Source organism: Cololabis saira, chromosome 21 (genome assembly GCF_033807715.1).
Source record: "Cololabis saira isolate AMF1-May2022 chromosome 21, fColSai1.1, whole genome shotgun sequence".
In the NCBI taxonomy this organism is placed as follows: domain Eukaryota; kingdom Metazoa; phylum Chordata; class Actinopteri; order Beloniformes; family Belonidae; genus Cololabis; species Cololabis saira.
This window is the reverse complement of record NC_084607.1, coordinates 9,446,904-9,463,734: the sequence shown is the minus strand read 5'-3', so window position 1 is coordinate 9,463,734 and position 16,831 is coordinate 9,446,904. Positions and strand designations below refer to the sequence as shown.

General features: G+C 40.1%; 1 protein-coding gene across 4 annotated transcripts in view; it reads right to left on the bottom strand.

Annotated features, from left to right (window-relative positions):
* The window catches only part of spop (speckle type BTB/POZ protein), a 107,841-nt gene that overhangs the window by 59,552 nt on the left and 31,458 nt on the right, over positions 1-16,831 (bottom strand). Inside the window, exon 3 of one of the 4 annotated variants that reach the window (XM_061712540.1) lies at positions 220-369. The exons of the other annotated variants lie outside the window; for them this stretch is intronic. The gene's annotated coding sequence lies outside the window, so the exon portion shown is untranslated. The remainder of the gene's footprint in view (positions 1-219; positions 370-16,831) is intronic. 4 annotated transcript variants of the gene reach the window in all.

The window sequence follows — 16,831 nt, the reverse complement described above, 5'->3', positions numbered from 1 at the left end:
ACGCAGAAACACAGTCAGTAAAATAATCCCGACTTTAAACAAGTAAAACGTATGAATTATGCAACCTTGTGGGTGCGCTCGTCTGTGTCCAGCCAAGTCCTAATTGAACGGTTAGTCCAATTCAGTAGTATTTCCCAGTTAGCAAGATGTAAAGACCCTGAATTCATTTCTCTTAAAAGCAGCTTTGGCATTCAAAGCACAGCAGCAGCGAGTGCTCACCGAGGGAAGCCTTCCTTTATCTGTGCGTGTTTTCGGTTTTGTTTTGCTTTGAGAGGAGCAGAATGCCGCCTGATTCCAGCCAGGCTGCACTCATCCGCCGTGGCTCCGAGTGAAGGGCAAGACTTCATACTTTCATCTCGAGCTGCCAGTCTGTGTTGAAAACACACAGACAAGGTCACACCGCACTTTCAAACAGCCTTGCTAACTTAGACAACTCAAAGTCTGTTTTTTATTTTTACTTATTACTATTTTAATAAAAGCATCTGCATCGAGGTTGTTTTCATTCTGAAATCCTGTGATAGATTTACACTTGCCACCGCTTTGTTTAGAGCTGAGAGAAGCTTCCTCGTTGTTTTCGTCTACTTTTAGCTCCTATTTCCACACTCTCATGGGGTTGAAAATCTAATTGAAGACAAGTAAAACACAATAAGATAAAAGTCTGTTTGACAGTTTAATTGCAAAGCTTAAATTCTCTGCTGTCTGAGTCTCTCGTTTACTTCGGCCTCATCCTCTCGTGCTCTTTTCTGGTCCGTCTGTACAAACTTCATGCTAAGTCATCATAGGTCATCAAGATCAGCTTCTCTCACTAAACCCACAAGTCCCCCAATCTCCTGCCAAAGAAATCCCTCCGTAGCCAAGACTAATTAGTGTCTGATGGAAAGAGAAGTTCAGGGCCTGAGACAACTTGGCAGAAACTGAAAAATAGTCTAAAAGCATGAAAAGACAGTGCAAGAAAATGAGAAAAGGGGCACAATGAGAGAGAGACCTCTGTCTTGGTGAGTGGACTGGAGACGGAAGAGGTGACACCCAACAGCTACAGACCAAGAAACGGCTTAATTAATAGCAAAAGATAGCATCTGCATCTGATCCTCCTCTAGTCAGTGCTCCCCTTTTCTACTTTAGTGCAATTTGTATATGAAAAAGACTGGTGGCATTTTTTTCCCTCAGTAAAACTATTAAATATTAATCAAAAAAGTTGGGAGAAAAAGCCTGCACTGATTTGCAATTTAAATGACCTGGGACTTTCTGGCAATTAATTATGGTCTATATGAGTGAGTGAGGGCAAATACACAGATTTCTACAAGCATGTGTGTTTCTCTGTGTGTGCCATTACTCCAGCATTATTACACAGCGTATGTAAAACACAGTTCTCGAGTGCTTTTTCTTGTATCTTTGTCCTTCAAGGAGCAATAATCACACAGCAAATCAATTTAGGAAACCAGGACAAAACTGGCAACAGCGGTAACAGCCTCACAGACGGCTTCATACGGAGACTCGGATGACACTGAACCAGTATAAAACGGAGGTTTTCATTCTTTCAACCCTTTCAAGACACCAAGAGCAGAGCAGCGGCAGAGGAAAGTAGAAATAACAACCAGGACGGGTGGAAATGATTTGCACTAATCAAGGAACTCCTTCGGAAGAAAAGGCTTCAGACAGGTCAGTCGCCATGGAAATCTAATAATGGCAATGTGAATGGGTAGAATGGCGAAGATGTGATAATGCATATAATGCAGCAAAAACAAATTTGTCAAAATTACCATCCTCTTGCAAAGGCAATTAAAAGAAAAAGGGAGTAGTTAATGGAGATACTGTGCATCAAATAATAGATGCTCAATCAGTACCTCAGAAATTACGTTGGAAAAATGCCTTAAAGAGGCCGGGAGACAGACCAACAAGATTACAGTTTCCTCTGGTCTCCAGCACACAAATAAACTAAAGAATCACACAACAGCTACAGGTTTTCCCAGAGGCTGAGCAGCGAAAGCCTCATCGTGAAGGCTAAATGTAACTTCCTGGGAGTCAGTGCTGCTTTCTCTGGGGCTTGTTGCCGTATTGAACGGCACAAACGTTAGTGGTGCATTTCCAGATGAAAACAACAACTGAAACTCACAGGGTTCAAAAAGCAGAGAGCAAAGATTGAGTTTTTTTTTTTGTTTGCCAACCTTTAACATTTTTGACGGCTGCTATTTATTTCCTAAAAAAAAAAAGAAGAAGACTACTGCATAAAAGAAACAACCCAGATTTCAACTGAAATCTGTCCTTGACAATGTCCATCTTTATACAAATATGAGATTATTAGTGATATTTCAAACTCAATTCCAAAAGAAAAGTTGGGACACTGCGTAAAATATAAATAAAAAACAGAATGCAATTATTTATAAATCTCATAAACGTGTCTTTTATTCCCAATAGAACATAAACAACATATCAGTTGTTAAAACCTGAGACATTTTGCAATTTCAAAGAAAATGTTGGCTCATTCTGAATTTGATAGCAGCATCACATCTAAAATGAAGTTGGAGCAGAGGCAGCAAAAGGCTGAAAAAGTAAATGGCACAAATCAAAAGCAGCTGGGGAAGAATTGGATAACTAATTAAGGTTTATTGGTAACAGGTCAGCAGCATGACTGAGTATAAAAAGGTAGTTTATACATCTGGAAAGGCACCATCAAAGTGCACAAAGCTTTCAGAGCTGCACCTGCTCCCACCCAGACATCTCTGTCAGGGAAAGGCCTTGCATATTTCCGCATGACAATGCTAAACCACGTACTGCATCAATTACACCAGCATGGCTCCGCAGGAGAAGAGTCCAGGTGCCTCAAACTCAGAGCTATCACCAATAGAAGCTGAGAGCCTGGGCCTCGTGTCCTGACCTCTGGTGGCTGAAAGAGGCAGAGGGCTGGAGTGGAAGCCTATACGTCCGTGTTTTCCCTGGTAGAAGAGTTTCCCTGCGCCTGTTGGTGTAGCCAGCTGCTCATGAAACATCATGTTTAGTTGGAGTCGTCTCATCTCCGGTCAGATGTTCACGCTGAACAGTCTATTACCTTTCTAGTACTCTTTTTAGAATACAAACTATCAGACTATCCACCTCATAATGTCCATGAGATAAGCAATGGTTCTGTTTGTATCAAATGCTGGTGAAATGAGCTCCTTTGACATAACAATGACGAAGATTCATTGTTCTAAGAGTCTCACAACAAGCTGTTTTCACTGAAGAGGGAACTTAGAAAACCACAGTGCAGATGGCAGAGAAGTAAGTCAGGAGGAAAAATATAAAATATATGTATAATTATATATATATATATATAAAATTGTTTGTGTTGTACAATGCAGCAAGTGAGTGAAGGAGTAGAAAGGGGAGCAAAGGGGGTTGGGCAAACTCTATTCCACATCGTTTTCCCAAGCCTGTTTTCAGAAAGGTAAAGCCAGATGAGGAGAGCCCATTTATATTCATTACAGAGTGACGGTCTGCTCTCACTCTGCTAGTCCAGGCACAGTCTCTCTCCATCTCTGTCACACACCTCCACTCACCAGAGAGTCTGCCAAACCAAAAGACAGATTCAACTTCCACTGCATAAACAGGAGCCAAGTGAGGTGACGCCGTAACTGCCTCTGCCGCCGCGTTGAGAACCACGTTACACACACAAGTTCATCCACGATGGCCAACTCATCTTTGTCCTAAGATATTCACTTTATCTGCATATCGTAGTGGGGATAGCGGCATATATTTCTGCACATATGCTACCTCCATCTGCAAATCTAATTCTGAGAAGAGCTTATAATGCATTATTTTTTTTTTCCCTTTTAGGACACATCTGTTCATTTAGGGTTTTTTCCCTCTGTGCTTGTGACAATCATGGCTGGTGACACAAATGCCTGAACAGTATTCTCAACCTTAAGGTCTGTTGGAAGCCACATTTTCAATATTTGTAGCTGTTTTGTTCATATTTCTTCTATGCATTAAAAAAACTATTTTTTGGTATTTCTTCTGCATTTATCTGATTTAATGCATAAAGCCATAATAATTCTTTGGTGAAGGTTTTTTTCAGTCAAAACTTATTGAAAAAGACATATTTTGATCAGTCTTTATTTATTTTGCCCCAATGAATCTAACTCATATGAAAATCATGTTAATATACCAATGTTTTATTCACACAAAGTTAAATCAGATGCATTATATCATTTTTAATTCCAAAAAGTCACATGCACAATAAATCAGATAGTTGCGTTGTGTAGTCAATAACATGTCAGTCTCCAGCTGCTATGGCACTAATCAATGTAAGAAATATACCCATCAGTTAATGACATGGAAAACATCATAACTGAAATTTGATGCTGAAAGGAGGTAAAATAGATATGAGGAACCAAAATTCAATAATAATTTTAAAAAATAAAATTGTATAAGAAGACAGACTTAATTAGGCTTGAACAGAGTTGAAACCCTTTGGGCTCATGTTAGTAAGAAATATTCACTAAGCAGCCAAAACATACTGAATAATTCTAAATGTTTATATATCACCTTTGTAAAGCACTCTTGTTTACTCGCACCTTTTCCTAAACCCGCCACCATCACCCTCGACGGACAACACACCTGCCACCCTGCAGCAGCTGCTCGCCAACGGCTATAAGAAAACGGCAAAGACCCCAAGGCGACATCCACTTCACAGATTTCAACGTGATTGAGAATACATGACATATGTCAGAAAAATACCTGCTCCACAAAAACCCAGCTCTGCAACTCAAGGCATCCAAAAGATCTCCTCCACTGTCCCGGCGCGAGACACCAAAGGACATTCCCTGATGCATGACAGCCGTTCTTGCAGTGCAATAAATCCCAGATTGTTTGAATGTCATGGCTGATCTCTGTCAAGCTTTTGTCCTGCTGTATTCAGACATTTTAAATCAGAAATGCTATGTTTTTCTGGGAAAATAAATGTGCCTCTCTTATAATGACTCTTGCTCCACACCAATATTTTAAAATGTATTTTAAGCAGTAATCCTATTTAATTGGGCTCATATTATCATTTTGCTTTTAGGTCTTTGACATTATGTGAACAGGGCTAATCAAGTGCTCCCAAGTGCGCCCTGAAGAGTGCGTTTGGTTGAGCTGCTGTTGGACTGAGAGAGAATAGCTCTGGTCCTTAAGCTAGCAACCTCAGACAGGATTAATTATGGCCAGCCACTATAATTATATCATAATTATTGGTCTGGTTGATCATGGGCCTACTGCTGCTTTGTGAGAGCACGGCTTTGTTACTTTGCCATTATGACTGAGAACAAATCAGCAGAGTTAATGACTAGAAGTAACATTTTCAAGACAACCTTTTGGTAGCCCACGGGTCCCTCCAAGAGACCTCTGTTGAGTATCATATAGCATTTCAATTTTACTCAATTTATTTGTACACTGCTCAAAGCAACTTCTATCTAAAAAGCTTCTTCATTTAAAGATAAGGGCCTTTTTTTGTATCAGATTGTATTCATGAAATTATTAGCAAAGGGTGCATGATTTTAGGGTGTCTCCTTACACGTAACAAGATTGCATATCACAGCTGCTAAAGATGATACGAAGCTTGTCATCTACACCTCATGCAAAGGTTAAGTTTATCGCAGAAATCCTCGAGTAAGGCCATATGGCGTGGATTTCAGGCGACAAGGCCTGCTGTGAAATTAAAGATGAAGAGTGACAGAATAGATGGACAGAAAACCTTGTGGAATACATAACAGCTACTGCTCCATCTTTCAAAAACAGGAAAAATGAAAGGCATTCTGCATGCAAGCAAAGCAATCACTGAATTTCATTTTCATTTTCAAAAGACAAAGGAAATGCCAAATACACAAAGCCATCCACAATATTTTCCCTTGGGGCACTCGTTCCTACTGGGAAAAGAAAAACAGGTGGCACAGTGCTGAGACACCGCCACCAGGTGGAAAGGGGGTGGAGCTGCGTGATTTGGCTGCTGCAGAAAAGGCTGCCATCGCAGTGGGGATCCTAAAGTGTTTAAAGGGTCACCTTGTGCAGAAACAGGCAGTGAGCAAAACAGTGAAGTACAGAGACAGACTGCAGAGTTTAGAGGAACAGACTGCGAACTCTGAAAACATGCCAGAAAACGGAGGTTTAGTGACAAACTGTCGCAGATTTAAATGTGTGTACAACACATTCCTGAACATAAATCGAACGTCTGCATGCAGCTTTCTTTTGTACAACTCAGAGTCAAACCAGCCCTCTTTTCACAACACACAACTACTCCCTTCGCTTTGGTGAGAAATCTGACAGGTTAATAATGCTTGTTCATTATGAGGACAGATTCCATTAAAAGCTTGTTTCTCGTGAATCTTTTGGGGGGGTATTTAGATGGATCAAGATCAAGCTGAACCCATTTCTAAAAGTCATACACATCTGAGCAAAGGCACAAATAAGAACATGGATCACATCAAGAAAATCATTAAAATGCTTCATTATGAGGAATTCAGGGCTCTTGACAAGACGAGAAGAGGAAAAAAAAAAATCAAAGCTGCCTTGCCAAAGATGAGACAGGCAGGTAAAGCAGGCAGAAGGAGGAAAAAAAACGTCTCTTGAAAGTGAGGGGAAGAAAAAAGGCCAGATGTGGAGCATGTATGAAAACATGTCTGCTGCAAATCAGTGTGTATGTCCGTCTAGCCCCAGGCACATCTGATAGCTCTGACACTCAGACAGAGAGGGGAGGAAAGTGAGAGCCGGGATGAGAAAATGCCACACACAGTAGGCAAACATGCATGAATGAGCTGAGCATGAATTCGGCAGCGGGCCGGCAGGACGCTGGAATGTGTCGGATCCAGGGCCGCGGGACGTGTGATGGATTAAGAGGCACTGGCAGATACAGAGGTCCTCCCTGAACCGTGGAGCTAACCCCAGTGAAACAACATCACCATCGCTCTCCATATCACTGATGGCCTCCCTCCCTTTCCTCTTTCTAAACCATCCCCTCAACACCCCATTTTCTGTCCTAATATCCACTTAAGACGGCTATAAAACTAGGCAACCGTGCCAAAGCCACACACCTTCTTTTATGCCTCAGATCGTCATTCGGATTCACATTTTCTACCTTAGAAGATATAAAATGAAAGAAGCATTCGTTTGTGCAACAACCATTACACATCATTAAAAAAGAGATTGCTAAGCCCAAATTAATGGTGTTAACATCCTTGCAGCACTTCACAGCCTTAAGTATATTATGATTCTAATAAACGATAATGATAAATTAGAGTGCTGTAAAGTTAAACACGTGTGAGCGCAATCTGACCTTTTCACCATTAAACAATTGTGTAGAATTTTAAGCAGCCCTTTTTTTTGGCCTCACAGTGTAAATTTCACTACAATATCGCTGGCCTACCAACATACAAACAGGAATATCCATCTTGACCCTGACCAGGATGCAATCAGCCAACAGTATCACAAACCAGCAGAGCAAAAAAAAACAACATTATCCATAATGACACAAAATAGACCAAGTTTTACACCAATCTGTGGAAACAAGCAATCCAACTCTGTGAATTTGGTCCTTGTTTGGCGCTTTGCTGTTCCAGAATAATCCACTACCTAACTCAGACACTGGTGATTCCTCAGAAAGCCAAGTTTTGCTGAGAGATGAAATGTTGATGTGGATCTCATTCTTTGGTGAAAGCTGTCCTTCTCTGAGGCATAAAGACAGTGTTATCTTCCATGAGGGTACATATATATTCCACATAGCTACTGACTTCTTTATCCATTAATCTTGACCACAGGTGAGTAAGAGGCCAGTTGTGGCAAACTTCCAAAACAGTTGAGGGAGAGCTTCGATTGAGGCCCAGTTTCTAAGCCATTTCCTAACTAGGGTGAGCAGTGCTAAAAGAGAGGTTGTTCAGTGTCCTGAAATGCTGCCAAAGTTGCCTCAAGTTCAAAGAAAACAATGAATGGTTCCAGACAACCTAACTGGAGGCTTGTGGTCATGACTTGTAACTCTACCCGTCACGTTCACCTCACCTCACTGCCGGAAGACTTGTGATTGGAAGCTCCCACATGTACTGTACCTGTGCTTGTATCTGACTAACTGCTCCAGTACCAGGAAAACCACACCGGTGGGGTTAAGTAGAAAAGCCAGGGGGCAATCCCGCTCTCTCTGGAGAAGAAGGCATGACCCAGCGGCCCAGAGAACCATAACACCTCATTGTTTTCACCTTAGTCTCATCAGTCTAAAGGACTTTGTTCCTGAAGTCTTGTGGCTTGTTCAGACACAACTTTGCAAACCTGAACATGGCAGGCCCTGCTACCATCGGCTTTTTTTAAAGAAGAGACCCTTTCTCTTGGCAACCCTTACAAACAAGTTATACAGTCCATTCTTTTACACATTGCACTGTCAGGAACTTTAACATATGATATGCTAACTGAGGCATGAAGAATTTGTTTTTGCTATTTCTCTGACCACAATCTAACAATGAGGTGAAGCTGCTGGGATGTCCACTCCTGACACACTATGATAATGTACTCAAAATAGCTTAAGAATGATTTTCCCAGACTGATGAGAACCAACAACGCTTATTGCTGATGTTTTTAGTTTTTTTGCAAAATGACAAAAGGTGTTTTTAATAATGTTCCAATCCGTTAAACCTGAATTTTTAAGGAAAGTACTTTTTCTTTTTTTCCATGACTACTTTTTCATAAATGATTTATAAAATGCAAAGGCAATACTCAAGTAGACTAACCTGCAACGCAGATAAACCTCATATATGACACAGCATCATTAGTGCAGGAAGTAGGAGGTTTGGAACTAGTTCAGATATACAACCTTTATAACTTTATTACATTATTTACTAAACGATTCAGCATATGTCATCATGCTTATCCAGCAAACAGAACCAAGCACAGCGTATACATTTTATTCTTGCAATAAGAGCTGTGTATACTTTGAGTCAGGTCTCAAATCTCAGAGGACTCAGTAGCAGGGATAACAAGAAAGACGTGCTTTCTCTATCACAAAAACACACAACTACAAAAGGGCAACAGTAAAGTATCTCCGACTACAGAAATACAAATCTTTTGTTGGCAATGCGTGTTTTACTTTCTATGGAGTAAGCCAGTGAAGATTACTGTGCAATAACGTTCGCATACCACATAGGTGGAGCTTCCATCTCCTTCATCCACATAACTGCTGTGGATGTGCTCCTGCGTATTACCCTCCCTGTTTATTTTCTGCCCTACAGAGGGTCTCACCATGAAGTTTCATTGTCACAAAGAGAGCTGAGCTGGAAGCAAAAGGGGGGAATTAAAGGAGAGGGAGGGAGTTGTTTTGTTACCGCACTCCGTGCACCGATGCAGTTTATAATTAAAATGCAAATAGAACGACGGGGAGTCTCTCTTCACCTTGTTTTCACTTTACCGAAACATTCTCAAGGGAGACCCATCTCTGCCCGGCATCTATGTATCCAAGGCGGCAAATCAATTTTTATATGAGGCACCGTAATCAATTTGAGATTTAGGCAATATAAGTAGAAGCCACAGCTCACCTGAAAAAGACTTGAAATGCACACACAGACACCTCCATCAAAAAAAGACAAACCATCTAGTTTACTATGATGACGCGTGAAGGATTTTTAAAAGCTCACAATCTTTGAACCGAAGGCTAGAACCAATTATTCACCAACAAGAAAACCCAGGTCTGTGTGACACATCTACCATCACCCTCTCTCTGTTTTGACAAAAGCTTATCACAAAAGGTGGCTCCAACATCACCGAGGCTTCAATCTCAGCCAACAACAAAGTCAAACGCTGTGGAATGAATCATTTGGGGGAAAGTATTATTTCAAAAGCGTTTGTGACAAAGTAGTGGAAGTGGAGAAGAGGCCTTTTTTAGTAGTTGTCCTTCAGTCTGACTTTGTCATGTAACACATTTCAGCTCAATTATCTCCATCCAGCTGATTTCAAACACGTTTAGCGAGGACCAGAGAGCTTGGCAATTAGCAGGCTCCCCGGTTCATGAGGGGACCAAACGCAAAGCCTTTCTTTAGCTCTGTCTTTATCCTCTTTGCTTGTCTAATCTCTTCTGATCCGTCTCTATTCACAGAGGGTTCTGGGCATCATGTATGTTCTTTGTTGCTATCTTTATAAACCAACAGGTTACAGCTTTTTATGGACCAAAGCAAGATGCAAAATAAGATGTCTGGGGATGCACGGAAAGCATTCTCGCCTCAAGGCCTCCGGACGAACTCGCTTAGAAAACAAGTAAATCTGATATTAGGATAATAACATTATATCCTAAATATAACACATTCTATTATACATAAGCAATAAAAAGTCCATTTTAAATTGCATTGCATTTAAACTTCAAGAATATTCTCTATGCAATTGAAGAAAGGATATTACTGGGTAGGAGCTATATTAAAAAGGGGATGTAACCCCCACAAACTACTTTATGGTGTAATCTGTAAGAGAATAAAAAGCAGTGTAAACAACAGTCTATGTAACATAAAACTTAAACCATCACGCAGAAGCATTATAAAGTAGTAATACACAGAGTTGTAAAGTCTTTCATGACAGTTTTATAATTCCAAACATAATTTGTTCCAACAGAGCTGTCTACATTTGTGTGTTTTGAGGGTTTTGTTCCCTCAAATTTGAATTACGATTTGAAATAATGTCAGCCGGTTTCGTCACAGTAATGTAGCCTGAAGCATAAATGCTTTCTGTGCATCCCCAGATACAATTTCCTCATCCCATCATCTTCCCAAAATGCAGACAATCGTTATGTGGTTTAAGTTTAACAATATTATAGAGGGGCTGAGTTCTGTGTCATACAGTTATGCACACAAATATACATTACTGCACAGTTACTGCAAAAATAGTATAAACCAGTACTTACTGATGCTCCTAATATAAACCAACCAGCACAAAACATTAGTAGTTATCAAAAATATGTGGAAAATAATGAATGTCTGAGTGAGGGAACAATTTCAGACACACGGCGCATTCCCTCCTTTTCCACTCTGTCCTCGTAATGAAGAACCGGGCCGGCAGCAGTGCGTCATCGTAAATTGAGCTGGAATGAGTCAGGTGGGCCACAGAAATAATAATTGTTAAATAACTTGCGTCTGAGCAAACTTAGCACCAACTCCTGTGTGGTCAAAGCATTTTTTTGGAGAGGAAATAATTAATTTTATTTTCCAAAAGGTGTCTTCAATAAGTGAAACTACGACTGCCAATGTTTGTTCTGTATGCACTGAAGTGCTAATTACCATTTAGCGACTACCCTGTCATGTGCATGACACATGACGTGAATCCGTCTCGAGGGACAGAGAAGCTACTTGAAATGTAAAGCATAATCTTCTCCATACATGTGTCGCTATACTGTTAGTGTTTCCACTGGCATACTTAAACCCCGAGAGGAGCCACACAAACACACACAGACTGCAGAGAAGCCAATTAAGATCAACTGTTCACTTAACGCGTCACACTGTCATATCACTCGCTTGCTGTTTGGGGGATCAAGGACAATCTAATGCCTGAAAGGGTCAAAAGTGGCATTCCTCCTCTCAGCGGTTCATTTTTACTTCAGGGACCAATATTTGCTCTTCTTACCAGGTGTCACATCTAATCTCCCACTCCAGAAAGAAGTATATATCTGAGACCATTCTGCAATAACCACTGAGGCAGAAACTATACTGTACAGGGTCATCGTAAGCGACAGTCCAGGGTCATCCTTTATTGAGAATGTCCCTTCAAAAAATAATCCCACCGGTAAACCCATAAAGAAAATCCCTTTATCATAATGAGGAGGTTATTTCGACAGATAGCTAAAATGTTTTCCGAAATATTGTGAAGATGCACATACAGTACTTTCATGTAAAGAATATTTTTCCCTTAAGCAAATCTTTGTGAGACTAAAATTAAACCCTGACAACTCGCAAAAATTATTTCTCTGTGATGAGCAATTTTAAAATATGTCAGTCTTGCTGATAAAGCCATCAGAGTGGAAAATATGTTATCTAAAGATACTAATTAATAAAAAAAAAAGAGCAGAAGAAAAACAAAATCACAGATATAAGATAGAAAAATTCTAAATTTATGTTCAAATCTCTCAAACATGTCAAATGCATCGAAATGTGTCTCTCAAATCTAAGCAGGGGTCTCTAAACCTTCTTAAACATTTTTTTAAAAATGTACTTACAGATCATTTAATTAAAAAGTGCTTCACCAGACTTCTGTGCTGATGAGAAAAGACAAACTTTTAATCCAACATTACACCTAATCGAAACAAATAATGCAGTTTTAATGTAAGGAAGTACCAAAATTACCCAACCACAAATGCATCTTGTTCTCTCATAACAAATAAAAAAAGATGATGTTAAACAGTTCCTTCCTCTATTATGCAATAAAGATGCCAAGTGCACATAAATACACTGAAACGTGCATCATAGACCACTGAGGATACACTGTGTGAAGAGAGCTGCACACTTTGCTCTCTACGTCTCACCACTTTGCCGTTGCTCTTTTCATTCAAAGGAAGGTGAAGGAAAGGTAGCTGCGCTAATAAGTTCACTTCTACCCATCCGTCGCATCTGGTACGACAAGGGTTACTTCTTTCTGTGCTCCGACATCACACTGCTTCCCAATTACCAAGATTATACACACATACACACTCACTGTTTTATATTCAGAATTGTAAGTAATCTCCAATAAATTAATAAAAGATTGATTTTTTTTTTGTTATAAAACGGAAAAATTATCTGCTCACCTTTTGTACTTTGCCATCCACACATTAAAGAACTCATACATTATACAGTGAGGGTTGAAACCGAGACACCTCATTCTGACACATGCCAAGCTTTAATTATAAAAAGTACATGTCAGTAATACTAAGTAGAAAAATACACCGTGAGTTATATAAAACATTAACAAAAACCAATGCAAAGAGCAGCTTTTGTTTTCTAAGGCATTATCAAACATAATGTGCCTTTTTAACTAATTATGCATAATTACAAAGTAAAGCTATTTTCCAGTTGTAGCTTCAACTAATGCTCTATGTTTATGCTGCATGTAACATTCCAGTAAAAAAGACATTTTCAACTTTTATATATTTTCCAGGTGACACTTATTCAAATCACTAGTTGAGTCCAGGCTGTCGCCCAAATGCCAGCATCTATCTCTGCATTATTGAAGTGGAAAAGACTGCGAAGTGGCAGCCAGGAGCGGACGCCGAACAACTGTGAATGTATCATATTGTGTGTATTTATCAGCTCGGAGTCTGATTTCAGATCAGTTCATTAACTGCACGCGAGGGCTCACTGAAAGTCAGCGCTGGCTAAATCAAATCTGCTCCCAAAGGCACTATTACGATAACAGCAGCAAAAATAACTGCTGGTGTTAGTAAAGGTGGCAAACCCCTGTGTGTCACCCTTCAATTCCAAGCCTCCCTAATTCGAGTTAAGGTTACAATTTTTCCCATCAATATTCTTGGCAGGGCTGAGCCTTTTGGAGGGTCATCAGATGGTGCTTGGTACTGCAGTCGGTTCTGAAAGAGGGAAATGCCAGGCAGATAAATCTGCTAGACTACCACAAACACACACATCCACACAAGCACACAGTGACATTTCAGATCTTTGCAGTGAATCTGGGACCGCAACCAACAGTTATGCTCAGAATGCAAGCCTTCCCTAATTCATCTCCTCCTTCCCCTCTATCTCCGAGAGCACTACTGCCGCTATCTAATTTTCAACTCAAGGAAAAAGAAAAAAAAAACTCATCTTCCTCACCTTTTCTGCCATTTGAAATTACATTAACTGTTCTCTATGTTTGGTCTTTTGTCTGAATCGCCTTTGGTGGCGGATGTTTTTGGAGCAAACCACCTCTGAGATTATCACTCTCTCTAATGAAGTCATTCGAGTCAGGCAGGAACATTCCAGTCGCTGAACAGCCAATCAAACGAACCAGAGAGACTTTCACTGCTCTGGCAGATGCCACAATGGTGGCAACAGCAGACAGTGATGGACTGAGGGAAGGGGGCATGAAAAAAAAGAAAAGAAAGATATGAGCAACACAAAAACATGTCAGATACCAATAAGCTTAAAAAATGTTGAGTACTACAAAAAGTATGGAGAGAGATAATAAGAAATTGAAACAAAGGAGCAGTGTAATATCAAGGTAGATTAAAAGAGGCAGGAAAGCATACAAACACAAAATGAGAGCGTGGTAGAACCATTACCTTTACACATAATCATGAACAAAGGAGTAAAACCTGGAGAAAAGCATCTAAGGAATTCCTGAGAGACTGGCTTTTGTTCTGTATAGATGCCACTGTCCGCCCGATTACAGCCACAAGGCTTTGTATTTCAGAAAAATATCCTGCAGCTGCTCTTTTGCACATGTCAGGGTGGTCACTCATTGTTACTGAATGATCCAGAGTAAATTGAGAGACCTTCACAAGATGAATAGTGGAACAATGAAAGGAAAGGAAGGAAAAAGTGTTACTGGGCAACGATAAAGTATGAACCTGCTCTGTCCTGCTCAACTTTGTTCTGCTGGCTGTCGGCCTGCAGAGATGCAATTCATCTGAATTTACCCTGCAACCAACTCTATGAACCAATGGTTTATTCGTTACTGAATACCAATGATGACGATATTTGTTAAAGAGTTTTTATGTGGATTGCATGTTGCATAAGGTGAACACTTAATTCACTAGGATTCTGTAACTATATGTAGAAACGTCCAATGTTCAAGAATAGGTCTATTGATTGGGAGGTATCGTTCAAGAGCTGTACAGTGGCAGAGTACAACAGAGCGACATTTAAAGCACGCAAATGACACAAACTCTTTGTATATAATATTCAAAAAATCCCTCAATTCCAAATAGACATGCAGAAGGAGCTCTAAGAGTGGTGCCATGGATGCAGAGTAAATGATATAGAGTATCCAACTGAATACTACATGCAATTATTTTGTTCAGTTAAGTTAATTATTAAACAGTCATTTTTTCCAAAAGTTAAAAAAGAACTAAGGTTGCAGTTTTGTCCATATGGAGGAATAAACTGTGTTATTAAAGGGGAGGGAGGTGATAGTTTGAGAGAGATAAAGCAAATAAGAATGGGTTTGCTAAAGTCTTAAAGCTTTGCAGGGCCGTTTCCGCGGTTGTGTGTCCCTTCAGAAAATGTCTTGGCAGTCGCTTCTCCCCTAAAACCCCTGAGTGATGAATCAGCTGAGGACACGGAGATAAATTTAATCTTCTGTTCTTTAGTCAGTCACCACACAGACACCGAAACAATGCAGTACGTAGCTCCGAATCACAACCAATAATGCAACCAGCGGAGCTTTGGAGGACATTTAAATCTGAACCACCACAATGAAAAAAAGTGTCTCCAATAAATATGTAAATTATAACTAAAGTTATTTGATATGTGAAAAAATAGCAGTCGATATCCTGCATCCTTGAGGTGGGTTACAAATGTGACTTCTCATCCGTTTGTACGTTTCAGTGAACTTTTATTATGATGAACCAAGAAATATCTAAACTCCATTTAAACAACTAAAAAGAAATCAGACGAGGTACACTAAGCAAATTTGTTTGCATCAAAGTATGTCATTGGTTGAACAGAGACGGCCCATAATTTTCTGCACGACTGAAAACCAAGAGTGGCTGTCTGCAGAGTTACGGGGAGGAAAAAGGAAAACACACGACAGACTGCTGAAAAGAGAAAGAGAGGATGGAGAAAAGCAAGAATAAAGCCAGACAGGAAGCCAGAGGAGACATGTCAAAACTACTACAATAAAAAAAATTAAATGAATTAAATGGGAAAAAAAACAATCATTAACCAGCTCAGGGAAACTTAACAAGTAACTCAGAGACATGAGGCACAAGTGGAGGGAGCCACAAGGTTGCCGTGGCAACTGAAATTAGAACCAGGGACAACACTGAAATGAGAATAAGGGGACAACCCAGGTAAAAGAGACGGAGCAGCGAATAAAGAAACAAAGAGATGGAGGGAAGAAAAAAGATTCAGAGGAAATTTGAGATACTGACATTCAAAGCAATACAGCTTCACTTCAAGTTATTAATCAAGTCAAGTTTGTTTGCAAAGCTTCGATCCTAGCAAGAAACGAAAGGTTTGTCAATGTTCACACTGTAAAATAATGAAAAGCGACGCCTTTCAGCCACGGGCCTTCACTGAAAAGACCAAAAAAAGTTAACAGAAAAACGATGTGAAATAAAGAAGTGAAGAAATAACTGTAAACGTATTAAAAAAACATATAACCAGCCAATTATCTTTATCGTTGGCTGATGAATTTGAAAGCAGCTGGCAGGCACAGATTTAGTCGTAGGCAGTCCGCAACCACCTTCCTGTGTCTGCTTTGTGGTTTCCAAGAGACGGATCATGTCAACTGGTGGCTAGCAGTTTACGGGGTCTGAGTGTTAAGAACTTAAATGTCAATATTGCTCCCATGGGGGAAGGAATAATTATGGAATAAAGATCTAAAAGGCTTGTCACATATGGTGGGCCAGCTGTCACATCTGTCTGTTCATATTCACGCCGGTAACAACTACGTCTACACTAAAGCAGCAGCAGAGTAATGGCTGAGCATTAAATGTCAGCTGACTGAGCTACAGTATAAGTAAAGGCTACCACAATAAAGCGCACCGACTCCGGACAAGCGTGGCATTTAAAGCAACACACAAGCTTCTCGCTGCAAAAGTAATCCCTCACAAGGGGGCTGTGTCAAAGAGATCTACAGGACATCTGATTGTCCTTAAGACATTGCCAGCTTTCAGTGATAATGGAAGCATCTGATGGGCAGAGTATTACAAAATGAAGTATTTTACAACTCAGCA